The 27,409-nt window shown below is 39.5% G+C and overlaps 1 protein-coding gene across 3 annotated transcripts in view; it reads right to left on the bottom strand.

The window, feature by feature from the left end:
- LOC149211259 (MAG2-interacting protein 2-like) overlaps positions 1-26,851 on the bottom strand; it is a 542,599-nt gene extending 515,748 nt beyond the window's left edge. For 2 of the 3 annotated variants that reach the window (XM_089396981.1, XM_089396983.1), the window contains exon 1: positions 26,547-26,851. The gene's annotated coding sequence lies outside the window, so the exon portion shown is untranslated. Of the gene's footprint in view, positions 1-26,121; positions 26,321-26,546 lie in introns of all 3 variants that reach the window. The other variant, XM_089396982.1, reaches the window with a different exon arrangement.
- Between the last annotated feature and the right edge of the window lie 558 nt (positions 26,852-27,409).

Genomic DNA, 27,409 nt, shown 5'->3' with positions numbered 1-27,409 from the left:
TGAGAGAATTGAGTTCAGCAATATCCATAAAGTGGATTACACTCCATGCTCGCATAAGCAGGGCTGCTCCTTTCATACTACAGATTTTCAAAGATTCAAATTATACTCATGGCAATATAAAGCATGTTCTAAAGCAAAAAGCTACAAAACTTTCAACTTAAACTTTCCACAGCAGAAAGCTTTCAACTGCCAACTCAAACTTACTAACTCAAAATAATTGAAGATTAACTTTGCTACTTTCCATTATTTTTCTCCTCTTCTTGGTCATTGAATTTTTCATTCGTTCCTTCCCTTTCTAATTGTTACCTCCCCAACTTGCACCTAATGATAAAAGCCCTAATCCACAAGGTTCAGCCAAAGATAAGATAGATAAGATAAGATAATATTATCAATGTCCAACAGGTAACCACAAAACTAGGTGAGATTGTCGGGGCACAATGATGTCAATACAAAGTGGGAGCGCTGAAGCAGCTACTATAAAAATAGAGTGCAAAAGGTAAAGATGTAAATCAAATCTAAAATATGTGAAAAGCAACAACCATGCTCCATAGCTGGAAGATACTCTAAAGGAAAGTGAGTACAGTATAGACTGATCCAAAGTATGAAAAATAGCATGTGGGAAATGTTGATTTGGGGTAGCATTGGATGTGCTCTAGGCCTCAAAATTTGCAGGAAGGCTTAGACACATGCATTCTCCAATACCCAGAAATCGTTTTGAAAAATTCCACCCGGAAACAGTTTTATTAAAATAATTAGTTATTTTTAATGGGACCCTAAATCTAAACTTCGGAAATTAAAATAATTAAGGGGTATTAATCTAAACTGTGGGTGGAACTTCTAGAAGAAGGCAGAGATCAAGTCAAATGACCCTAACCATTGATTAGAATCTAGTATGGGTCGTTGATTGATCAACAAGAGGATTATAAGAGGAGACTTGATGGACACTTGGAGAACACACCAGAGCAGATACTCAGTTACCCAAATAAGATCGATTTTCTCACCGGTCGAAGTTCGGCAAGAGAAAATCGAATCAGAGGGAGAGGTGTAGGTGATAAAGGAAGAGAAAGCATGAGCTTATTCAGAGAGTGCAAGGCAGCAAGACACAGAGCAAGAACATGGTGACGCAGAAAGAGGCTTCGCAGAGGTAGTTTGATGCAGAGAGGATCAAAAGGACTCCGAGGAAGAAGAAGTGCTTCACCTGGGGTAGAACTTGGTCAAGAAGTGTCTGTAAAATTTCTCATTCCTATTTTGTTGGTTGTAATTTGTACATGAGAATTTGCTGAAGAATAATAAAACCCTCATCTGTTGCACCGGTTTTCCCACATTGGGTTTTTCCGGGGACGATTGTCCAAAAATAACTGTCATTGTGATTGTATTTGTGCCAGTGTTTTTCCTTACATTTACTTTCTGCAATGTTTTAATTGTGAAGGCTGTAGTAGAATATATTTCAATATTTGTCGTAAGAATATTGTGGATAACTTATTTCTGAGATAATAAGTAGAAGAAATAATATTAATCACTGCAGTAGGATTTCTATTTAGAAATTTTCACATGGTATCAGAGCTAAAGGGAAGCAGAAGAAAGAAGCCGGAGGACCCAGTGTTGAAAGGAGAAGGGAATTCGAAATTCCTGCAGGGGCAGAAATTTGAATCTCCCAGAGGATTGCGCAATTCAAGCCAAGAAGATTGGATTTCGTGGGAAAACTCTCTCTGAGTGAGTCGACAGAGAGGTAAGTCTTTCCAATTGAAATTTGTCAATGGGAGAAGGAACAACGCAGCAGAAGATTCAGCAAGGTGGGTTGTCTCAGGTGGGACGTAGTTTTCCTGCAGCAATTGTTGGGACAGGTTAGCGTCAAAAATTGGCACAATATGGATACTCAAAGTGTCTCGGATTTATCTACCAGATTAGATGAAGAATTCGCATGCCTAGCAAATTCAGCTTCAGCGAATGTTTGGTACATTGATAGCGGGACTTTAGCTCATATGGCTGGAGTACGAGAACATTTCTCGAGCTATCAAGAAGAACAAATGGACTTCCAAATAACTATGGGAAACAGAACGAAATGTACTCCAGTAGGGAGAGGCACCATAGCATTTTAGATGGAAGTAGGGACCAACATCCGAGCCACCAATGTTTTGCATGTGCCAAGATTAGGAATGAACTTGATTTCAGTGCCCCAGTTACAGGACAAAGGATATGATGTATACTTCATGGGAAAGAAAGTACACGTCAAACATCCAAGCTAGAAGAAGAAAAAGCAAATTGGGATTCGAAGCAACAAGTTGTATAAGCTGCAGCTTGAATCACCAATGGCACTGATAGGCAACAACTGTAATGGTGAGAAGGTGCGAAATGAGTTATGGCACAAGCAAATGGACACTTACACCATGGAGCACTCAGGATGCTCAGAGAGACTGTTACAGGGGTACCAGTCCTTAGTAGTGAACATGATGACTTATGCAGAGGATGTGTGCTAGGGAAGTATGTTAAAGCAGCTCTTTCCAGAAGTAACAATAGAGCAGAATGTGTATTATGATTAATACACTCATATATTTGTGGTCCTATGTCCACAAGAGCTCTTAGTGGTGGCGAATATTTCATCACCTTTATCGATGATCACTCCAAAAAAAAACTGGATCTATTTCTTAAAGACCAAGGATGACGTCTTTGATCGTTTCCGGGAGTTTAAAGCTCTTGTTGAAAATATGACAAGGAAAAAAATAAAGGTATTGCGTTCAGATGATGGTGGAGAATATACAGACAAAGACTTCACAGATTTCTACGCAAAGGAGGGCATCAAAAGAGAGTGGACAGCTCCATATAATCCAGAGTAGAATGGAGTAGCAGAACAAAAAAACAGAACTATTGTTGGGGCAGCCAAAGCTATGTTGTATGATCAGGATCTACCTAAGTATCTATGGGCAGAAGCTTGCAATACAATAGTATATATCCAAAATAGAACTCCTCATAGAGCATTGAGGAAGAGAACGCCCGAAGGAATTTTCACAGGGAAGAAGCCAGAAGTCAGTCATCTCAGGATATTCGAAAGCGTGGGTTATTATCACATTCCAGATGAGAAGCACAGTAAACTGGATCAGACTGCAGAAAAAGGGTATCTCGTAAGATATAGCGAGACCTCAAAGGCATATAGAATCTACATTCCTGGCAGCAAGAGATGCAAAGTTCATGGAGGACAGAGCTTTCAGGAAATCTCGTGAGATGCCTACAAACGATCAGTCAGGATATGTTCCATTAGTCCAAAAGCAGTAGGGGCAACAAGGAGGACAGGCAGGAGGACATACACCTGGATCGAGTACAGTGACCAGCACCAATATCTCCTCCGAAGGAGGAAATGCAAATGGTTCTCAACAGATGGAACGACAGGCTCAAGAGGAAGAATTGGTTGAGCCTCCCACCACCAATGGTAGAACCAGCAGAGAAGTACGACAGACACTAAGGGACGCAGAGGAGTTTGTTGGAGCTCTTAGAGCCGAGAAGAGGCAGCGTAGACAACCAGATAGATACCAGGCATTGGTAGCTCAGGTTGAAAAACCCTCTAGCTTTCAAGAAGTTGTTCAACACCAAGTATGGGTGGATGCCATGGTGGAAAAATACAACTCCATCATGACGAATGATGCCTGGGAAGTAGTACCTAGACCAGAAGATAGATCATTTGTAGGATCACGATGGATCTACAAGATCAAGTATGTTGCAGATGGCAGTGTAGAGAAGTACAAGGCAAGGTTCGTGGCAAAGGGGTATGCTCAGAAAGAAGGAATAGATTATGAAGAGACCTTCGCCCCAGTTGCTTGATGCACCTTTATCAGATCCGTTATATCCCTAGCATCTCAAATGGGATGGGAGATTCACTAGATGGATGTCAAGACAACAATCTTGAACAGAGTGATAGAAGAGGAGGTGTATATAGAACAGCTTGAAGGCTTTGAAATGTTGATTTTGGGTAGCATCAGATGTGCTCTAACTCCAAAATTTTGTGGAGGGGTTAGAACACATGAGATCTACAAAACCCAGAAATTGTTTGGAGAAATTCCACCAGGATTGTGAGTTATTAAAATAATTAATATTTTTAATGGGGTTCTTAGGTCTAAACTTAGGAAAATAAAAATATTAATAGGTATTAATAAAAATATGGGTGAGAAGCTTCTACGAGGCGAGGATCGAGTCTGTTTTAATCTTAGCCGTTGATTAGGGACTTAATCTCAGTCGTTGATTCATCAACAGGAAAAGTATAAGAGGAGGCTTGAGGGTCAGTTGGAGATACAGGGAGTGATCAAATCAGTTCGGCATGGTTTGCTGAGAAAATCGAACTAGTGATCTGGCTGCAATTAGAGGGGCAGAAGCAGAGATTTGGATCAGAAAGGAGTTCCGAGCCAAAGAGCACCAGGCAGAGAGGCAGCGTAGAGGCCTACGCAGCCCAGGAAGGGGCTCACGCAGTGCTGATGCAGGCCAAGAGGGTCTCTTGCAGTGGCAGTGCAGGATATTCGTCAAAAGTTCGAGATTTTGTTGGAGAAGCAAGGTTCTGAGCCGGGAGGGCTAAACAACAATCTTCCTCCAGCAAATCAATCCAGCGGAAGGGGTGACACAGTCACCTAGAGGCAAGACGTTGGCCCAAGCAGTGATTGTGCTGGGATTTCGCAATGATTGTCGGAGTTAGGCCACTCAGTTGATCAGTTATGACTTGGAGAACGAGGTAAACCCTCGTATGTATTTCTTGCTGTCGTGATTTCTCTGAAAGTTTAGTCGGTGTGAGAGGCAACCTGTTGTACTCAGGTTCTATTTGCTTAATAATAGAAACCCCGGAAGTCTCGGTTATCGGGTACAAGCCCCGGAAGTGATGATTGATGCTATGTTATTTATTTCATTGGTTTCAATCCCACTTCTTCACCCCTGTGAGCATCACCCGATGCAATGAGTGCTAAGTGGACTATTAAAAAATCATGAGAAACCAATCAGTTACAACTACCTCTCATGGAAATGGTCATAGATGAATGACTTACTTAACACAGTTGAATCCCAAAAATCATATCTAATATAATGCACTGCGGAAACCCCCAATACTTAATTCAAAAGAGTGAAGGGAACTCTACTTGAATGGTTCATGAGGCACAATACTTGCTAAGGTTTTGCAAATGGGGTAGCAAGCTAAGTGGGCTTGATTGTGGGGAAAACTCCATAGTTAAGTGCGCTTGAGCCAGAGGTGATCTGGGATGGGTGACCTTCCGAGAAGTCCTAGTTACTGGGTACAAGCCCCGGAAGTGATGATTGACGCTATGTGATTTATTCCACTAGTTTCAATCCCACTTCTTCACCCCTGTGAGCATCACTCAATGCAATGAGTGCTAAGTGGACTATTCAAAAATCATGAGAAACTAGTCAGTTACGACTACCTCTCATGGAAATGGTCATAGATGAATGACTTACTTAATGCAGTTGAATCCAAAAAATCATATCTAACCCTCTATATGTTGAACCGATTTTCCCAAGTTCGGTTTTTCCAGGGACAAGTTGTCCAAAAATAACAGTGTCCCTTGTGTGTTTGTCTCATATATGTTTAGTTTATGATTTGTATGTCAGTGTAGTCTACAGTAGTGTTTTTCATCACTGTTATAAATTAAATAACTTGTTGAATGTAATAACAAGTAGGAGTTGATAAACCAGTGATTGCAGTAGGATTTCTGGTGTGTAGATTCAGAAATTTTCACACGAAACTCATGAGAAGAAAACTCATGTTTGCAGGTTAAAGAAAGCCATGTACGGACTCAAGCAGGCACCCAAAGCATGGTATGGTCGGATTGATAGTAACTTGCAGCAGTTGGGATTTGTCAAGAATGATGTTGATCCCAATCTCTACTATTTGTTGGTAGAGAATGAGCCACTTATTCTGGTATTGTGATGACCTGTTCCTAACTAGGTCATCCAGCTTCATCCAAGATTGCAAGAAGAATCTTGAAGCCGAATTCGACCATAGTTTTCAAAAACGTTTTAAAAAACCGGTTACCGGTCTAACCGGCCGGTTAGCAAGGCCGCCGGTCTAAACCGGCCAAAAAACCCGGTTGGAAAGGCCCTTTCACCCATTTTTTGCCCTAACCGGTGAAAAACCGGCCGGTTTAGGACGGAACCGGCCGGTTTGTATCAAACCGGCCGGTTTTAGGCATGCCCACCAAAACTTGCAAAAAGTGTATTCCTGATTGTGGTTTAGGGGTTTTGGGGGGAAACTAAGGGTGTTTCAACCCTAACAATGTTGGCAATTAATGGTAATGTTAAATTCTTAAAGTAAAAGTGACATTTCCTTTAATTTTTATTTTCATCCTTTTACTTAAATTTTTAACATTACCATGAAATGACTCAGGATGTTTGAGAGTGGTTTCGACCTCATTGGATTTCATATGGAGAAACTAGAATTTTAGATTTCACTCAAAATTCAGCAGACTTAATGGTTTTCAGGATTTCATGGTTTGGGGGTAAACAATAAATGCAATTAGAGCTCCAAATGATGAGCAAAACTCCTGATCTAGATCCCATTGTGTTGGACGATATTGATCCAATATCAAAATGGGTGGAGGAGACTGAAGAACCTGTGTTTGAGGTTGATTTTGATATCGACATGGCTTTAGCAGGGGTTGAAGCAGATTATGTGGTGGCATCAGAACTAGGATCAGTAGCGGCATCAAGGAAAGGCAAAGAACCAATGGAAGGCACTAGTCATGCAGGTCGACAAACTCGTGCTTCCATTAGGTCCACTTCTATTGTCATTGGTGGCATTGATACTGAGGTTGCAGATCAGGCTGAGGCATCTTCAGACTCTGAACCAGATGATGTCTATGTAGCTCCTGATGATGATCCTGTGTCTAGTAGTGGTTATGAACTTGACGATTGATCATGTGTACACTGTAGGCTTGTAGTAGGCCATTGGCCTCATAGCTTACAACATTGTTTTTAGACTTTATAGGCCATTTAGAGCCTCATTTCTTATGTATTTTGCTATTTTGTCGATGATATGTATTGCACTCGGTGCCATTTTGATATATTCACCTTTACATGGTATATAAATGAGCAAACTTTGCATATTTTGTCTCTATTGGCTTGGAATCATGGTTTTACATCTTAAAAATAGTTTTGTTTCATTAAAAATTAATTATTTAATGTATTTTTAAAACCGGTTCGTTTAGACCAAACCAGTCCCGGTTAGACCGGTTCCGGTCGGTAAACCGGTTCATTGGGTGGACCGGTCCGGTCACCGCTTCCGGTTTTAAAAACATTGAATTCGACATGAAGGACTTGGGATTGATGCATTATTTTCTAGGGTTGGAAGTTTGGCAGAAGAATGGGGAGATCTTCCATGGACAAGGAAGATACGCTACAGAAATTCTGAAGAGATTCAAAATGTAGGATTGCCGACCCATGGCTACTCCCATGATCACCAACTAGAAGGAAATAGATGCATCAGAAGACAAGGAAGTAGATCCCACCCTATATAGGCAGCTCATTGGATCACTTATGTATCTGGTCAACGCTAGGCCAGACATTTGTTTTGTTGTCAACCTCTTAGTCAATTCATGGTGGAACCAAAAAGGGTGCATTGGGCAACAGCGAGACACATTCTAATTTCTGAGGTATGTATGCGGAACAGTCGGATATGGGTTGAATTACTCCCAAGGGGAGAACATCAGTTTGAATGGGTTCACTGATGCAAATTGGGCAGGTAATTCAGTAGACCGGAAAAGTACCTCAGGGTATTGCTTCAGTGTTGGATCAGGGATTATATCTTGGTGCAGCAATAAGCAGAAATCGGTAGCACTAAGCTCAGCAAAAGCACAATATATGGCAGCCAGCATAGCTATGTGCGAAGCCATATGGCTCAAAAAATTGCTTGTGAGCTTATTCAGGGAAAGGGTGGAAGCAACCAAGGTTTACTGCAATAATCAAAGTTGTATCAAACTCTCTGAGAATTCAGTATTTCATGATCGATCGAAACATATAGATATTCGTTGTCACTTTATCAGAGACTGTTCAGCGTGAGGCAGTATAGCTAAAATATGTCCCCACATGAGAGCAGGTGGCTGATATACTCACAATGGATCTCGAAAGAGCTAAGTTCACTCAGTTCAGAGAGCAGATGGGTATTGTTGAAAATTCGTTTCAGTAGCAGCAGCAGTTTGCAGTGCAGGGACAGTTGGCAGTGGCAGTGCCAACCGCAGTATAGTTACAGCACCAGCCACCAGCGCAATAGTTGGTGGACAGTATCTCAGATTCTCAGTCATCAACAGCGCAAAGGACGATGCTTCACAGTCAGAGCAGTATGCAGTAGCAGTGTATTGCTAGAGCACATTCCTCGCTAAGAGGGAGTGTTGATTTGGGGTAGCATTGGATGTGCTCTAGGCCTCAAAATTTGCAGGAAGGCTTAGACACATGCATTCTCCAATACCCAGAAATCATTTTGGGAAATTCCACCAGGGAACAGTTTTATTAAAATAATTAATTATTTTTAATGGAACCCTAAGTCTAAACTTAGGAAATTAAAATAATTAAGGGGTAGTAATCTAAACTGTGAGTGGAACTTCTAAAAGAAGGCAGAGATCAAGTCAAATGATCCTAACCATTGATTAAAATCTAATTTGGGTTGTTGATTAATCAATGAGAGGATTATAAGAGGAGACTTGATGGGCACTTGGAGAACACACTAGAGGCAGATACTCAGTTACCTGAGTAAGATCGATTTTCTCACTGGTCAAAGTTCGGCAAGAGAAAATCGAATCAGAGGGAGAGTTGCAAGTGAGAAAGGAAGAGAGGGCATCAGCATATTCAAAGAGTGCAAGGCAGCAAGATGCAGAGCAGGAACAGGGTGACGTAGAAAGAGGCAGCGCAGAGGTAGTTTGACGCAGAGCCTGCGTGGGCAGCTTGACGCTGAGCCAGGGAGAGTAGTTTGACGCAGAGAGGATCAGAAGGATTCTGGGGAAGAAGAAGTGCTTCACCTGGGGTAGAACTTGGTCAAGAAGTGTCTGTAAAATTTCTCATTCCTATTTTGCTAGCTGTAATTTGTACATGAGAATTTGCTGAAGAATAATAAAACCTCATCTGTTGCACCGGTTTTCCCACATTAGGTTTTTCCGGGGACAATTGTCCAAAAATAACCGTGTCATTGTGATTGTATTTGTGCCAATATTTTTCCTTACATTTACTTTCTGCAATGTTTTAATTGTGAACGCTGCAGTAGAATATGTTTTGATATTTGCCGTAAGAATATTGTGGATAGCTTATTTCTAAGATAATAAGTAGAAGAAATAATATTAATCACTGCAATAGGATTTCTATTTAGAAATTTTCTCAGGCAATGTGTCTCACCATCTGTTCGATCCAGATCTGTTTCTCCTAGCATCCGCGGCTGAATGGAAGATACTCAAGATAAAAAATTGCCTCGAAGAAGCATCAGAAGAAGAGTAGGATCATGTGTTGTGCAGCATGCTACTATCTCCAGGGAGAGGCACCCAATTGGAGGCTAAACAATCTTAGCTAACTATAGGTGGGAGGTCCAGATTGGCTAAGTTACTAAGGTCTCTCTGAAGTGTGGGTGGTTCATCGAAGACCTACTAATCACGGTTAGGAACTAGAGCATTATTTGCTTGTTTTTTGGTGCCTAGACCATAACAGAAGTGAGCCATGTTACCACATAATATAGCAAGGGTCCTAGGAGGGGTTCTTAAGGGATTACTACTAGACCAAGTGGCAACAATGAGACAAGGGCCCACTGTCACCTCAGTCGATGTCCCCTGCTCTTTACAGACTTTTACTGATGGGAGAAGTCTTGGTATAAAGGAAATCACTAGAAGGGATAAGTCAATGATGAGGTACAATGTGATTTTCGAAGCCCATTCAAGGGAGAGGCTCAAATTATGCTTGCTTGCATCAAGAGCAAGGTAAGGGGCTCTCCAAAAAAGGCTTAAAGGGAGGCTTAGGTCTAGGGAATGGGGATATTCTATATGAAGGATATCCTAGACTTAAGACTCTTTAAGGATAAAAGGTTCCTCAAGTGGCTTTGTAAGATAAAGAATGATGAAGATATGGGACCACAAAGGAGACTTGAGAAGATCCAAGCTTGTCCAAGGGTTTGAATGATCCTTAATGTGTCTCACCATCTATTCGATCCAATATTGTCTGAGGCGAGGCTTGAAATGGCGACCTTGCGCAACCCAAAATTTTAATAGAATCTAGAATATTGTCTGAGACCAGATTCGAACTAGTAACCTTACTGCGTGAGACTGGTGTTAATCAACCACATCAACCTATGATATTAAACTCACTAGATTTGAAAAGATATTTTTAATTTCTTAATTTAAGTATCCACCCAGATGACTATGTGAGTCGATTTTAATTTCAATAAAGTTGCCAAATAAAAATATATATGAAACAAATAATTTAATATGGTCGCTGTGTGAGTTGATTTTGATTTTAATAAAAATTACATGAAACGAATAAGATCGGCTTCTCCTGGCATCTACGGCCGAATGGAAGATACTCAAGATAAAAAAACTGCCTCGAAGAAGCGTCAGAAGAAGAGTAGGATCATGTGTTGTACAGTGTGCTACTATCTTGAGGGAGAGGCACCCTATCGGAGGCTAAATAATCTTAGCTAACTATAGGTGGGAAGTCCATATTGGCTCAGCTACTAAGGTCTCTCTAAAGTGTGGGTGGTTCATCGAAGACATACTAATCTATGGTTAGGAACTGGAGCACTATTTGCTTGTTTTTTGGTACCTAGAGCAGAACAGAAGTGAGCCATGTTACCACACAATCTAGCAAGGGTCCTACAAGGGAGGGGTTCTGAAGGGATTACTACTAGACCAAGTTGCAACAATGAGACAAGGGCCCACTGTCACCTCAGTCGATGTCCCCTGCTCTTTACGGACTTTTACCAATGGGAGGAGTCTTGGTATAAAGGAAATCACTAGAAGGGATAAGTCAATGATGAGGTACAATGTGATTTCCAAAGCCCATTCAAGGGAGAGGCTCAAATAATAGCTTGCTTGCTTCAAGAGCAAGGTAAAGGGCTCTCCAAGAAAGGCTTAAAGGGAGGCTTAGGCCTAGGGAATAGGGATATTCTATATGAAGGATATCCTAGACCTAAGACTCTCTAAGGAGACAAGGTTCCTCAAGTGGCCTTGTAAGATAAAGAATGATGAAGATATGGGACCACAAAGGAGCCTTGGGAAGATCCAAGCTTGACCTAGGGTTTGAATGATCCTTAAGAGAGTGCCTAGGTTAAATGAAGATAGGGGAAGGTCACAAGAACAATTAACTTTTGTTGAGTTTTTGAGTAGATAGACCTTCAAAATGCCACTAACCAAAGAAGACCTAAACCAAAACAATTTTGGAGCTAGGGCTTGATGTTTCTCACAAACCAATCGCAGGATAGGTCTCAAATTTGGAGGGTTAGTAGAGGACACACAAGCACAAATCCTCACCAACTCGCTCTTCAAGAGGATGGTTCTAATGCAATTCACTTGATGCCCTAGCTAGGCCATCTAGGGTTAGGGCTAAAATTTTGGAAAGGAGGTAAAAGGTGAAGTTTTAGGTGATCGCCATAGACAAGGATTAGTGCCTAGCCAATTGGGATTAATGGAGTCAAGATGAGTTTGATTTTGAGATTTTCGCTCTACCAAGGAGTCCTTTGCAACTTCGCTAGCCTACAGAGGTGCTAGTTAAGTCACAAAAGGAATTTACACTTCAATTCCCAAATTTTGATGGAGTTTCAAGGTAAAGGTGCACAAACCAACCCCTAGGAACATTCGTTCTTTTTATCAAGATGAATAACATACACAATAATTCAATATTCCAATTGTTTCATGAATTCACACTAATTTTAGGGAATGAGTAAATCGTGACATAGCATTCCATACATTAGACATATATCAATAAGAAAATTTGCATGAAAACAAACACTTACATGACAAAAAGAGTATATCCATCCATCATATTTGCAACAATGAAGCTCCAAGGTAAGATAGCAACTTGCAGAATGTATAGTGAATATTCAAAACATCATTTCTCCTCAACCACAAGGAGTTAGAGGGAGTTCCATATACTGTTGGAAAGGTCTCAAAATAAGCTTTCCAACCATGTATGTTATACTTCCATTTGAGCTAGGTACATGGAGTAAAAATGCATTCAAAGATAGGGTATCCAAATGGAGCATCAAAAATCCAAAAATTATTTCTCTTAAACCGTGATAATAGGGATACCCTATCTTTGAATACCCTAATCTTAGGGATGATAATAGTTCAAGAAGCCCTATAAGTATGCCACTATAACTCTGACCTCCAATGCAACAAAATAAGTTGCCAATGGAATGAAAGCGCTATTCCTTGCTTGTAGCGTGTTGTAGCTTAAACAAATGAATTGCACAATACAGGGTACAAATAAAATAGATTGGCAAGTTTGATTGCAAAATAAGAAAATGTGAGTGTTATATGTTGAGGTTATGAGTTAACCATGCACAACTAGATTAGATTAGCAAATGAAATGATTCATGCAGGTAAATTACATGAGCAAATTAGAAACTATACTAAAGAAAGTCAACCACCCAAGAAGATTTCCTCCCTCTAAATGAGGAGGTGGGATACCATGGGTAAAACTTCCCAAGCTCCCTCAAGAAAAATCTGTTGGAAATAATGAGAGGGGAAGCAAATCAGTATTTCTTTTACAATTGTTATTTTTATGCTAGTTAAGATCACTTTAGACAAAAACACAAAATCAACAATAATGAAATAAATAATTTTATCAATAACAAATAGTGAGGACTCCAATCCTCTATTACAACAATTCAATTCCCAATTTGTAAATCGCACCTATGATTCCTTCAAGGCTCCAACCCTAGACGAAGACCCCAATCTTCAATTCCACCAGGCTCCAACCTGTACTTCACCAAGCACCAACTTGGTCTTTTTGAGGACTCCAATGCTCTAGGGCTCCAACCCTCTCAACTGGTTCTCGCTCCAACCTGGTCTTCTTGAAGACTCCAATCCTCTAGTGCTTCAATTCTTCAATATAGGTACAAAATGGTTCTTCAAGGCTTCCAATATCTTCTGCAACAAGCCTTGATAATTCTTCAACAATTCTCTCAATTAATCTCCGATAACTCTTTGTTCATCAATGACAACGTTATCTACTGTAGAAGGTGTCTCCCAAACTCTTCATGATACCCAATCAAATTCCTAAGGGGACTACATCAAAGCTTCAATCATGTTGCTCCTTGATGGTTTGCACAACAAATTCTCTGCTTCAACAAGTCAAATCTTCAACTGATCTTCAATATGTTGCTGCAAGTATCCTTCCTCTGCTACACAGGTTGCTTCAAAATCATTTGCTCAAGGATGCTAGCTTCAAGGACTGTGATGTTAAACAGAATTTGCAATATAATCGCTATGTGAAAATTCTATCACTGCAACAACTGATTTATTTTACTTACTTATTTCTCAATAAGTTATTTACAAAAAACCCTTTAGTAAACATTAAAATAATTTTTGTTGCAGATATCACACCATAATACAAAAACAAACACATGCACAAGAATCAACACATCAACACAAATATTTTGGACAATTGTCCCTGGAAAAACCCAATGTGGGAAAACCGGTGCAGCAGAGGAGGATTTTATTATTCAACAATTCTTTGGTACAACTGGGTGCCAAACTAGCTTACCCAACAGAGAGAAATGCTTCAACACTTCTCCCAGTCTCAACGTCAGCCTTGCTAGCCCCTGCACAGCTTCCAGACCCTATGTGTCAACTCCTGCCTCTCTGTGTCAGCACTAAGCCTCTCTGTGTCACCCACGCAGGCCCTCCAGTGACTGCGCAGTCTGCTGCCTTTGCGTCACCCACGCAGGCCCTCCAGTGACTGCGCAGTCTGCTGCCTCTGCGTCTGCTTGAGAGGCTCTGCGTCTGCCTCTCCAACCTCTGCGCTGGTCTTCCGGTGTTGTTCCCAAATCTCTGTTTTGTACCCGCTACCTCTCGTTCCTCTCCAGACCACTAGTTCGAATTTCTCAGCTAAACCCACTCCAGAAATCGAACTCACTGGTCTCCTTCAGTGTGTTCTCCAACTGACCCTCAAGCCGCTTCTTATACTTTTCTTGTTGGTCCTTCAACGGCCGAGATTAAATCTCTTATCAATAGCTAAGATTAGATTTGGCTTGATCCATGACTTTTGGAACCTTCTAACCCAGTTTTATATTAATACCCATTAATATTTTATTTGTCCTAAGTTTAGACTTAAGAACTCCATTAAAAATATTAATTATTTTAATATCTCCCAAACCGAGTACAATCTTTCCAAACCATTTATGGGTCTTGGAGATCTCATGTGCTCTAGCCTCTCCACCAATTTTCATGGCTAGAGAACATGCGATGCTACCCCAAATCAACATTGTCTGTTGGTTTAATGAGCCGACATGAGAGCCGACCAAAGTTGGAGGAGCCATCATAGATTAATGACAAATATATTTTTACTTTATAGGTTCATATCATAAGGAAGATGAGTTGTTATTTGTTAGAGGAACTTAAGGAACAAAGATTAGGGACCTAGGCTTAGTCTACAATGGAGCAAGTCATCATATTAAAATAAGTTCGGGTTTTCCATCATCTTTAATTAGGCTAGGTCAAGCATACTTAGGGTTTCCTTTTGGCACCTTGATTTCCCTCTTATTGACATCAATGACAACTTTATCCAACAAAATCAGCTCTTTATTAACTTGTTACAAAGAAGAGAAACCTTCAAAAGGTCTCAAATGAACTCGAGGAGGGTCTTTACAATAATTGCTTGAAGCTTAGACATTAGATCTCCTCCTTTGTAATGCAAGGCTAATAGTTGATGAAGTACAAGAAGAAAAGTTTCAAAATCTGAAAAGTCGAAGGACTTTTTTTTACATCCAAAAAATCAGACCTCAAAAAGAAAAAGGTCTGCACAAGAGGAAGAGAGGTCAAGCCTCTCTAGGCCACTGCCTTGACAATGGATATAGGTTGCCTCAAAAAAGGCTCACAGCCCAGCCAAAGATATGCCCTCCAAGTGCTTACAGCCTAGTAGATTTGGCCTCAAATCAGTGGTAAGGTCCTGCAAAAAAAATGGTAAGTAGCTTCAGCCTTGCCTTCCCTCAATCTTGCCAACAAAAGGGTGAGAAAACTCTTCAACGAAATCTGACTTTTCTGCAAAACAACCCGCAAAGATCAGCAAAGTATGACCCTTATATCAGTTGTTAAACCTTTGCAAAAATAGTGTTGAAAAATGGTGAGAGAAATATGCAAAAAAAAAATACAAATAATGTACAAGAAACTAGATCAAGGATTAGAGAAGAACTCCTCTCCTAGCCTAGCCATAAGAGTGCTCTAATTAGAAAATATGATCAATGTAGTCACAATATTTAAAATAAGTGATTTAAATGGAATAGACTTGACCACAAGCCCAAGCCAAAGAGACCCTACAAACACAAATTGAATGATGAAAACTTTGGAATATCACAATGTGTGTTCTTCCAAGTTCATGCTCAAGAGTGGGTTAATTTCTCCAAAAATGTCCCCTCACGCTTAAGACTCGATTCACAAAAAATTCTACAACACTTCAAATCAAATCATTAGATCCAAATGGGTTATAAAAATATAATGAGAAAGAAACTTTAGAGATTTATATGAAAATCTACTAAAACATTCCTTATCTAGAATAAATTTCTAAAAACCAAATGCTCATGTAAGATAATCTACACAAACAAATCTTTAAAAAGCATTTGGAAATAATAAGTACAATATTTCCAATGTGAAAATTCCTAAATGGAATCCCTACTACAGCAACTGATGATATTTCTCCTACTTGTTAGATTTACATGAACAAGTTATTTGCAGTTTCCTACAACAAATATTGAAATACATACACTGCGGCCTTCACTTAATTAATTTATATGTGGACACAAGAGACTGAGCAAGAAAGAAAATACAACACAATAACACCGTTATTTTTGGACAAATGTCCCTGGAAAAACCCAATGCGTGAAAACCGGTGCAGCAGATCTGAGGGTTTTATTATTATGCAGGAGAAAACTTGAGTACAATTCTTGGATGCTCAACTAGCAATCCGATATAGAGAGAAACTGAACAAAATGAATGGTGAAATGGTCTCACCCTATCACTGGGAGAATCTTAGTCTGATCACACTGAACCAGAGCCTCTGCGTACCCTCTGCAAAGAACTACATCACTCATACGCAGTTCCTGCATCACCCCTGCTGGGTATCACGCTGCCCCTTCTCTGGACCCTCTACTGACTGGAAAATCCGAATCTCTACCTCCAGGTCTCACACCTCAGCTCCCGTCTACTGAAACTCAATCTCCTTAGTAGAAATTTGATTTCCCTCTAAGACCTGCACTGCCACTGCGTGGTCTAGCGTCTACCTCTCTCTGGACGTCGTTCTACCCTCTCTCTGCCTCGTACTCTCCGGCCCAGGAAACCTTCCTTCTTCTGGATACTCACTGCCCCTCTCTGCAAGAAATCTCCTCGATCAAAATTTCCTCCTAAGAACTTCTCACTTCAAAAATTCGATCTCTTGATCTCTCGGTGTGTTTTCCAAATGACCCTCAAGCTTCATTAAACAATCTTCTCGTTGACATTCAACAGCCCAAATTAAAAGCTAATCAATGGCTAAAATCATTTTAGTTTGATCCTCGTCCTCTTCTAGAAGTTACACCCACAATTAGATTAATACCCATTAATATTTTTAATTTCCTAAGTTTAGACTTAGGGTCCCATTAAAAAATATTAATTATTTTAATAAAATTGTCTCTCGGTGGAATTTCCCAAAACGCTTTCTGGGTTCTTTGGAATACATGTGCCCAAGCCTCCCTGCAAAATTTGAGGCTTACAGCACATCCGATGCTACCCCAAATCAACACTCTCTCTTAGCGAGGAATGTGCTCTAGCAATATACGTTGCTTCATACTGCTCTGACTCTGAAGCATCGTCCTCTACGTTGCTGATGTCTGACATGCTGTCCACCAACTACTGCGTTGCTGCTGTAATTGTACTGCTGCTGACACTGGCAATACCAACACTGCATCCATACTACAGCTCCCTCTCAAGTGTTGCATCTGTGTTGCTGGTAGCTGTGGAAATTTCTAAGTCTGACACATCAGAAATCCCTACTGCATTATCTGGTTTATTATCTCCTACTTGTTCTTTCCATTAACAAGTTATTTATTAATATAAATACCGAAATAAACACAAATGCCACCTTCACACATATACAGATCAACAACTGAAATAACAGAGACAACACAAGGGACACCATTATTTTTGGACAATCGTCCCCGAAAAAATCCAATGAGGGAAAACCGGTGCAGCAAATATGAGGATTTTATTATTATGCAGTTTTCTGAATACAACCAGGGTGCCAGAAATGGCTCACCCTACAAAGATTTTCCTTGGCAGAAGTACCTTGCTCCAGAGACAGATATTCCGGCTAATCAACAACCGTATGATGATTCCCACAGTGACTTCAATTGTTCCTCAACTGGACAGCGAAAGCTGCTCCAAGCTTCTCTCTGGAACTGCGTCAACCTCTATGGCTCTGTGTCTGCCTCTCAGCACTCAGTCTGCTCCACGAAAACACCAGCGCTGGCCTCCTGCGTCACCAGTGCTGGCCCTCCAAACCTCTATGTCATCTCTGGCTGCCTCTATGTCAACCCAAGCTGCCTTTGCGTGTCTCTCTGACTCTCTGCTATGTATTCTCGACCTTCTACCGAACTACCCCTCGCTGCAACAGATCACTAACTCGATTTCTCAGCAAACCCTACCCCAGAAAATCGAATTGACTGATCAATTTGGTGTGTCTCCAACTGACCCACAAGCCTCCTCTTACACTTTTCCTGTTAACGAATCAACGGTCAAGATTAAGTCCCTAATCAACGGCTAAGATTATATTTGGCTTTATCCTCGTTATTTAGAACTTTCTCACCCATATTATATTAATACACATTAATATTTTAATTTTCCTAAGTTTAGACTTAGGGTCTCATTAAAAATATTAATTATTTTAATATCTCTCCATCCTAATGGAATTTCCCCAAACAATTTATGGGTCTTGGAAATCTCATGCGCCTTAGTCTCTCCACCAATTTTCATGGCTATAGCACATCCGATGCTACCAAAAATCAACAGTAGCATTGCCACTGCCAACTACCACTGCACTGCAAATTGTTGCTACTACTCCATCAACAATGGAAAAACATCCGAAATTACTCAACTAACTATGTTCAGTATGATAACACGTGAATGTTGAAGCCTAATTGCTACTAGTCTCAGCACTGACCCTCTGAATATACTACGTTATTGCTGACCTCTGCTCTGTGCCATCTGCACTACTGCCAACTCTGCTCTGTGTTGTTCAGTTTTTGGCGTTCCTAGCCACTGCAATTGTCTCCCCACCACTCCTCGGCACCATTCGACACTAGTCCATCCTGCTACTACTAATCTGGCTTTCGTAGCAAGGAATTGATCCGAGAGGTGGACTCCTCAAGGATCCTGCTCATTTGTAGCTCTTTCGAACTACAGCTGCAAATCAGCCCACCTCCCTCCTGGAGGTATCTCAACTGTCATGGCGAACTCTTCCTCTTCGATCTTCGTGGGTGCAACCTTCGGATTGTGTTTCTCATCCTTGTCCTTCTTCTTGAGAGGACACTGAGTAGCGTAGTGACCATCTCACCACACCTGAAACATTTGATCTTCGAGACGTCTTTCTTACATCTTCGCTGCTCTCGTTGTTCCTTCGATGCAAGGGTTGCATTATGATTATCCTCCTCCTCCTTGGGCTTCAACCCACTGTTGTTGCTTCCATCAAGTTTTACCTTGACTACGTCTCTCCTCAGTGCCTCTTGTTTTAGAGTTGCCCACATCTCATCCCAATTCGGTAATGCTGCTCTTCCCAGGATACTTTGGACAAAGACTTACCACTCATCTGAGACAGAATTGAGGGCTAGTCTAACCAACTCTGAATTTTGAGGTGTATGTCCCGCAGAAGACAATTCATCACGGGTCTCCTTAAGCGTCGTGAGGAATGGATCCACACGCTCTCCCTTCTACATCTGACCAAATCTCATCTTCTGCTCCAAGTACATCTTCCACTGCTCAGAAGATCCAGGATATAATGTAGCCAAGGTATCCTACATCTCCTTAGCAATCCCTCTGCTAGCGACATGACACACCACATGATCCTTTACTCCATCCAAGATCATACTCTTGGCCTTCGCCATTTCCAAGTTGTGCTTCTTCAATGGATCTACATCTGCAGGCACAGCCACCACGCTGCCAACATATGTCTTGAGGGCATGCTCATCTAGAAGGAATGACATTCTCCCCTTCCAGATGACATAGTTGGATGCTTCGTCCAACCTGTCCTGATCCCTCAAGCCACTGGTTGCCATTTCTGCCACAAATGTCGAAAATTTCCTCTCTCCTTTGCGTTGTTGTTGGGCTAGCCTACGCACTCCCTGTTGGAGCTAGTAAAACTGTTGCCCCTTGCTACTGCTCAGCTCTAGAGAAATCGAACTCCTTGACTAGGAATTCTCTAAGGAAGAAATTCCATCATTGTGCTTCTCTTTTCTCTTCAAATGTCTTTCAGCCCAACAATCTACCTACTGAAAATCTGCGTCCCACTAGCTTCTCCTCATGCTGAGGCTTCAGCGTTGCTCCCTCTGCCCCGACAAACTTTCGAACTGGGAGTCCTTCCTCTCTGTCGACTCAATCAGAGAGAGACTGCCTCAAAAATCAACCCTCCGGCTAGGACTGCTCAAACCCTCTAAGGTTTCAAATTGTTGCCTCCTGTAACTTTTTCGATCTCCCTTTTCTGCTCAGCGTTGGGTTCTCTGGCACTGCTCTTCTTGTTCCACCTGCAGCTCTGATACCATGTGAAAATTCCTAAATGGAATCCCTGCTGTAGCAACTGATAATATTTCTCCTACTTGTTAGATTTACATTAACAAGTTATTCGTAGTTTCCTACAGCAAATATTGAAATACATACACTGCAGCCTTCACTTAATTAATTTATATGCGGAAAAAAGAGACTGAGCAAGAAAGAAAATACAACACAATAACACCATTATTTTTGGACAAATATCCCTGAAAAAACCCAATGTAGGAAAACCGGTGCAACAGATCTGAGGGTTTTATTATCATGCAGGAGAAAATTTGAGTACAATTCTTGGATGCTCAACTAGCAATCTGATATAGAGAGAAACTGGACAAAATGAATTGTGAAATGATCTCACCCTGTCACTGAAAGAATATGAGTCTGATCACACTAAACTGGAGCCTATGCATACCCTCTGCAAAGAACTACGTCACTCCTACGCAGTTCCTGCATCACCCCTGTTGGGTATCATGATGCCCCTTCTCTAGACCCTCTACTGACTAGAAAATCTGAATCTCTGCGTCCAGGCCTCACACCCTGACTCTCGGCTACTGAAACTCAATTTCCTCAGCAGGAATTCGATTTCCCTCTAAGGCCTGCGCTGCCACTACGTTAGCTCTACATGGGCCAGCGTCTGCCTCTCCCTGGACGTCATTCTGCCCTCTCTCTGCCTCGTACTCTCCGACCCAAGAAACCTTCCTTCTTCTGGATACTCACTGCCCCTCTCTACAAAAAATCTCCTCAATCAAAATTTCCTCCTAAGAACTTCTCACTTCAGAAATTCAATCGCTTAATCTCTCGGTGTGTTTTCCAAATGACCCTCAAGATTCCTTAAATAATCTTCTCGTTGACATTCAATGGCCCAAATTAAAAGCTAATCAATGGCTAAGATCATTTTAAATTGATCTTTGTCTTCTTCTAGAAGTTACACCCACAATTAGATTAATACCCATTAATATTTTTAATTTCCTAAGTTTAGACTTAGCGTCCCATTAAAAAATATTAATTATTTTAATAAAATTGTCTCTCGGAGGAATTTCCCAAAATGCTTTCTGGGTTCTTTGGAATACATGTGCCCAATCCTCCTTGCAAAATTTGAGGCCTAGAGCACATCTGATGCTACCCCAAATCAACAACCAATAGAAAATGAAACTCATGATCAAGAATTATACCATGCGTATAGAAGAATAACACCTCATAGTTGAACCCTTTTATTGCATTGAAATGTAAGTGTACAAAAGAGCAAAGCTTCCCCAAGCACAACAGCTCGTATCAAAATACAACAATAGGAGCCAAAGGCTCATCTAAATAGGAGAATGGGAGATAATCCCAAAGTGGAATGATGACAATCCCAAGGCAACCACCAAGATTCCTCCCCATGCAAATCGAACCTCTAAGAATGCCCCACACAATCCTTAATGAGGAACTCGTCGTAGTAGAAGAGGGACATGTTTATAGTGAAGTGGAGTGGTAGGAGACCACTTCTGCACCTCATCTCCATCAAATTGTACCATATCACCACTTAACTCTTGACTCCATCTTGAAACTCGAGCTCACTTCATTAAAAAATGTAACTTGTCTCTTGGAATTCGTGGTCTTCTCTAGATAATTTGATTTCCCTTTTTGAGCACATCTCTTTCCTTGATTTTTGGTCCTTGGTGGAGTCCACATCACTTTTCAACTTGACCTTAACTCTTGGTGACTTTCCACCTAATTTTCACATCATTCTAGCATGTGTGGATATTTATTTTTCTCCCATTTATTTATTTTCTGACTAATTTATTGCCACATTTTCCCCTAGACTCAAGAAAAGTGGGTTTTGAGGGTTTATAATTTATCTTTTACCCCTCAAAGTGTGTCTTAGTAGAAAATTGAGAAGGAGAAGTCCAATTTTGACCACTCGTACTCCCTACAACTTCTCTAGACATCACTTATTACAATTTACATATACAATTTATTAAAATTCTCATCCTGCAAAAAACTTTAAAATTTTAAAAATTAACACCTAGACTGATCCATATTGGATCATTATATTGTTTGTCATCCATCTCGATGCATTTGAAGTAGAAAAAGTGGAGGAATCAACTCACGGGATTGTTTTTACAGGCAGGACCCAGTTTGGCAAAACAGGGTCTAAAACCTTCCAGGAGTGTTTGAGGCGTCAAACGACGTTTTTTGGGGGTAAAACTTTGTCGCTTTAGTGCAACACCTTTGCATGCTATCCTACACAAAGATCTTAACAATGATGCAAGAAGCACGTCAATCGGAGTTCATATGCAAAAGTTATGCCACTCAGAAGTTGACTTTCCTGTTTTCACACCTATAATTCAGGAGGATGCCGCGTCAACCCCCATTATTCATGGAAAAGAAGCTAGCCACGTGTTTGTGATGTAAAATACTCTAGAAGAGTCTATATTGTAACTCTAGTTAAGAGTTGATGTAGTCAGACTTAACCACTAGTAGGCTATCGGGTTGTGTTATAACTGGGCCAATAGGAGGAAGAGGCGAGAGCATTCTGTTCCATAGTTGAGCAAAGATAGTCAAGAGAGATAGGAGGTAGAGCACATAGAGAAGATTTGTGCATTGTAGCAGCGCATGAGCCACAGGGATTACTTCTTTGTACTTGCAGCCATATTTCCAAACAAAGAAAGAGAGCAAAGCAGCCTCACCTTCCAGCTAGGTTTTTCTCCCGAGAGGGTTTTTCAGAAATCATATCTTGTGTCTTATGTGTGCGTGAACTTATTTTGTCGTTCTCTACTTTTCTACATAATTTTCATTCGCATGCATGCACAAATTACAGTTAAATTTACAAATCTAGAAGTTTAATAAACTGTAATAGTGTAAAAATTCAAAATTTTAATATATATTATTATCAAATCTGTTGTGACAAACTGTCGAGTGGAATATCCACGGCAGTTTACGAATCACAGACCTAATCAAATTCTGCAAAATTTTACGAACGATCTAACATGGTAATATACAATGACTCTAGTCACTGGGACTCACTTAAGGCCTTGCTATCAAGCCACACTCCAACTTTGGGGTTCTAACAAAGAGAAAAAAACTCAATTAATTATTAAGCACTGAAAAACACAAATAGTTAACCAAGTAAAAAAAACTCCCTATAGTGAACTCACTTGATAACGAAGTCATAAACTACCTAGGCATGTTACACAACTCTATTTCATCATGCTAGCATCACTTTACAATATCCCCGTAGGGCTTGCAGAATTTGATTACAATAGAGAAGAAGAGAGAGAAGAAGGGGCTTAGAAGCCTTAATGATATCTGAGCTTTGTAGGTGCAAGAGTCCTTTGACATATCCTTGGGCATGGAGTCTTCAAGTGTACTTCAATGGTCAACACATCCCTCAAGAGAGACTATCATTTTTGTCATGGTATTCTGTTATTTGGCAATTTGCCAATGATTTTTGCGTTATGGCTAGATTTTGATAGGGATCTTGTATCTTCAATGCCGCTCATCAGATTTTGGGGTCTTTGAGTTTCAATTGGACAACTTTCCATGCCTCCTTGTGACACTATAGTGGTGGACTAACACCCAATCTTTTTGTAAACTACTCATTAATAATTATACATATTGTTATATTAATAGGGATATAACAGTTGCAACTCTACTAAACTTCTTGACTTATTAAGTCAGAAAAACTATAGTGATCTTGGAACACTTGTTTTCTTTCTTTTTTATCATAGAAATAAAATATTAAAGAGTCTCAATAATCTTTTGTACTTTCTTAAGGTCTGATAGACCATACTAGTTTAGAAGAGAACTTTTTTGGATTGAGATCACAAATGTATCCCGCTCTTCTGCCTTAGCTGAGCATGCTTTTAACACTAAACACCATATATGTATTGAGGAGTCCTGGGTTATCACCAAGATTGATCACTTCAACCATAGGAAGTTCAGGGAGGCTATAGAAATTGAGAAGCACGTTAACAGTCTAAATAGGGATGAGGGTTGGAAAATAAGCAGCAATTGGATCCCTGCTCTTCCTTCCTAGATTTTGTTATGGTTATATATATATATATATATATATATATATATATATTTTCCATCTCTCTCTATATATAGAGTGTTTTTCATTTTAATGACGAAATTCCTTTGATTATTATTTTTTTCGATTTTTCATTATAATAATGGAATTCCTTTGATTAATACTATGTTGCACGGGTTCGAGAACCCGAGGGTGGGGTTCTCGAACCCATCCCGGGTTCTTGTCCCCAAGTATTGGATTTGGGTACGAGTTCTTCTGAGAAGAACCCATAAGAACCAAGTTCTCCATTAAAAAAATTGGGTTCTTTTGTCTTGACGGGTACGAAGAACCCTGATGATGGGTATTTGGAACCCCAAAATTAGGTTCTTTGGGGTTCTTTTTAGTTTTTATATTTAAATTTTTAGTTAATTTAATGGGCTTCCCCTAATATTCCAAGTAGCTAGTTCTTTATCTTGCGAGAGGAATTGGAGTACTTATGCCTTTATCCATTCAGTAAAGAGAAATAGATTGGGCTTAAAGAAGGCAGAGAACTTAGTGTACATTCATGACACACTTCGTCTCATATCTCGAAAAAATCCTGGGTACAAGGAGAGTCCTTTCAAAAGATGGGACCAACATGCAGATGATGCTATGTCTGTGGATGAGGAGATACAACCAGACGCCCTTATTGAGCTACCTCCAATTGTTATCAATGAGCAGGAGCCTCAAGATGAGAGCGATTCTTATCAGGAGAGCATGCTAACTAAAGATTTGAGTGATGCCGATGACATAGATGTTGATGACATGGCTTGAGGAAGCCATTTTTCACTATTAGCTATTTTATTTTAGTATTTTAAAATTTCCTAGTTCTTGTTTGGAGATGCCTTAAGGCAAATTTTCAATGCAGAATGACAATGGACATATATCATGATTATTATGAATATGTAAACTCCGATTTGCACTTGATATCAAACTAAAAATTTTGAAATTTCATTGTGAATGTTGAATGCTCAATGATGTGCATGTTTAAATATTTAAAATTTAAATCATAAATATTTTAGTTTTCTTGTTTAAAGTTGAAAAATATACAAATTCACATATATTATAATTTATAAAATATAATATTTATATATTATATATATAAATCATAATATACCCTCGACGAACCCACACACCCTGCTTCAAAAAATAACGTACCCATACCCGTACCTGTCCCCCTCCCTGTCCCCAAACCCACCCGTACCTGTCCCCCTCCCTGTCCCCAAACCCACCCGTACCTGTCCCCCTCCCTGTCCCCAAACCCACGTTTCCTCGTAACATATATTAATATTATATTTAATACTTGTAGATAGTTTAATTTTATTTATTTGATTCATATATATATATAATGTTGAGTTAGAACTCTCATTAAGATATAGATATATTTGAATTATGTATTGATTTTATTTTATTAATTTCTTCACTTCTTTATATTTTGGTTATTTGTTTTTTCTATTATTTAATTCGTTGTATTATCTATTCATCTCTATTTTTTGTTCTTTCTAAATTTATTTTAATTTATTGTGATTTCATTTCCGTTTAAATTATCAAATTGGTTATTGATTTTTATATATTTTATCTTATTTTTATTTGTTTATTTCTTTGACTTTCTAACTATCAAATCGGTTATTCATTTTTATATTTTTTTAGTTTATTTCTTTGACTTTCTAAGGAGTCAAAGGAATCAATTTGTTAGATCCGGTACTCCACTCATGTCTTTATGAAGAACCCCAATTGAGAGTTTTAAATGTTGACCCCCAAAAATCCTATGTGATTTCTATCCGAAAAAGTTTTTTTCTAAACATTATGGATGACAAGAAATCTAAATTCAGAAAAAAGACCACACTAGTGTTAGTGGATGTTAAAATCTTATAGAAAAAATCGTATGAAAAAAAAGCATGATAAGACGCGGCCATTCAACAAATATGAATCCGAGAAACCCACATAAGCACGCCAATTTTAAATAAAGGATTGGATAACTTATGGTAGCAAACAAACTATCCAACACATTAACTGCCAATTATCATATTCTGTGAACCCTAAACTAATGGCATCGAGCTTAGTTATTTGTTCAAGGAACTGTAATGAAGTGAATGGGTCCTGCTTCGCTAGTAAAACAGGGGTGTTTCGTACCCTCTAAAAAGGTTCAAATCCTCCAAAAGATGTTTTGCCTTTTGGGAGCTCTCTCCACCATGCAAGTAAGCCGTTTCATTCAGTTGAGGCCAGGTACAAGTGCTGGGCGAATTTGGTAGAACAGATATCTCACCTAAATCATCTCAGTGGAGATATTACAAGAGTGTCATAAGCTGGCTACATTCCATTGTATTGCTCCCTGATTAAGTAAGAGCGCAATTGCCGCGCAGTGTTAAATGTAGGCATCTTGTAAAAACAATGATGAAGCTATGAAACTACAACAGTACCTGGGATCAAATACACTGGCATACTAAAACAACCCAACTCTAAATCAGGAGTAATCATGAAGACATATAGAGAATAAACAATCATATTTTCTGCAAATTCCAAATGTAATGTCAAGAATGTGCGGTGAAATCCCCTACCTCGTGAGTGTACTTCTTGTACGAATAATTATACACTTCCCAGGGGAATATCTGATATTTTCACCGAACCATTTGCTTTTCCACCAGAAGATTGGGAGGTTTCAGAACCTTTAAGCCCCAAATTGTGGAAATATGAAAGTCCAGTCAGCTGAAAGTTCTGTTCGTGGAGTCGTGGAGTCGGAATTCCTTGCAGGCAAATGAACTTTCAGCTCGCCTGCCCGACCTGCGACTCTGTATTTTTCGCAGCTGAAATGCATACGACGGTGCAATCAAGAAAAGAAAAACCGACTTAAAAAGTGAAAATTCTTATTTTCATGTCACACGCCATCTTTTATACTACATTTATAAATGTTTATTAAAAAAAAATTGCACGCACTTTGAAATTTTAATTGTTCTTAAAAACTTGTTTAAAGCCAAAATAAATAATAAATATTTTTAAAGGAATGGAAAAAGATGTAGCTATGTCATCTAAAGAATTCTTAACGACTAAGTCATCATGGCATAGATACCATGCCTTCTCCTCAAGTTGGTATTTAATTTGGATACCCGATCATGTGAAATTATTCATATGCGTATTTAAAATGTTTTGTTTTGATTTTCGCTCAATTTTGAATTCAAGTGTTATAGGACTCTTTACCAAAATTCATTGTTTTGATTTTAAAAGGTTTAATTAAAGGTTTGTAATTATGTATTTTATTTTTAATTGTTTTTTTGAAAAAAAACAATCAACAATTTTTTATTAAATAAAAATATATTTACATAATTTTTTTATTAAATAAATATATATTTATTATATGGGTTAGTATATTTTAATATGACACATATTCAGAATCATGCAAATTTGGACTAATAGTAGACCTTGG

The sequence above is a fragment of the Pinus tabuliformis genome, chromosome 1_2, assembly GCF_031772625.1.
Source record: "Pinus tabuliformis cultivar Carrire ecotype Pingquan chromosome 1_2, CPIR1, whole genome shotgun sequence".
NCBI classification, from domain to species: Eukaryota; Viridiplantae; Streptophyta; class Pinopsida; order Pinales; family Pinaceae; genus Pinus; species Pinus tabuliformis.
This window is presented reverse-complemented; position numbering and strand designations above follow the sequence as displayed.